We start from the raw sequence: 1,062 nt of genomic DNA, 5'->3' as shown, positions 1-1,062 counted from the left end.
TACAGCCTTATTTCCCCTACTCAGTGAAGGGTGGATGTGAGTTGTTGTATGGAACATTACAGTCTGAAAAGAAGCTGCACTGAAAGCCATACAGATCCAGAATGCCCCAGTACTCCCAGAGGCAGTAAAGACAGCCTTTTCTTAAACATTTAAAAAATATTAAGGGGAAAGTCAATTTAAAATGGAACATTTTTGTAGCTAAAGGGAAGGTGGCATTATATATCTGGGGTACATAAACCCAATACTGCTTAAGATGTGCGGTATACATTGAGTTCTGCTTTTTAAAGTTAGAATGTTATACTCTCTGCTCCTTTCTCTTATTCCAGGGATGTCAAACTCACATGGGGCCTTGGGCCAGATCTGGACCATAGGACTTCTCCCAGCCAGATCTGGCATGGGGCATGGGGTGGTGGCAGTGCAGTGACAACAGTCACCATGGTGGTGACCATTACCATAGCAGTAGGGCAGGTAGCTGTGGGCAAGGCAGCCACTTGCTGTGGCAGAGGTGCACAAGCAGTGGCAGGTCAGGTGGCTACGGGGAAGCTGAAGGTTGAGTTGCAGTCATCAATCGGGTCATGTTCATCAGGGTTCTAGGTTCTTTGGCAGCCCATGCCCACTGATGGCCATGTCCACTGGTGGTCACATCCCCAAATTCCCTGGCTTGCTGGTAGCTGGGTGGGCTGGATGGAGTGCTTGTTGGGCCAGATGTTTGACATCCCCACCTTACTCTAATTGTTTAAAATCCTTTCCTATCCTTGCTCCACTTCTCACTTTTAACTCTTCAGCAGTGTGCTTTAGGAATAGGGTGACCATATGTCCCAGTTTGCCTGGGACACTTCCGAATCCCCTAAGCTGGTCCCAGTCAGTTGGTCAAAAGTCCTGGGCCGGAGTTCGGTGGGGATCCAGAGTGACATGGTGCACCAGGCAGGGAGCCAGGCAGGCACTGGTGCTGCTGTGTGGGAGTAAGGACGTGCTACATGCAGGTGGGGTGGTGCTTGCTCCACTCTGACCACCTTGCTCCCACACAGTAGCAGCCATGCCTGCCCTCCCACCTTCTTGGCA

At 50.5% G+C, this 1,062-nt stretch overlaps 1 protein-coding gene across 1 annotated transcript in view; it reads right to left on the bottom strand.

Moving 5' to 3' along the window:
* The window catches only part of UNC93A (unc-93 homolog A), a 34,662-nt gene that overhangs the window by 21,501 nt on the left and 12,099 nt on the right, over nucleotides 1-1,062 (bottom strand). The window lies entirely within an intron of this gene.

The sequence above is a fragment of the Alligator sinensis genome, unplaced genomic scaffold (genome assembly GCF_000455745.1).
Source record: "Alligator sinensis unplaced genomic scaffold, ASM45574v1 scaffold1735_1, whole genome shotgun sequence".
In the NCBI taxonomy this organism is placed as follows: domain Eukaryota; kingdom Metazoa; phylum Chordata; order Crocodylia; family Alligatoridae; genus Alligator; species Alligator sinensis.
This window is presented reverse-complemented; position numbering and strand designations above follow the sequence as displayed.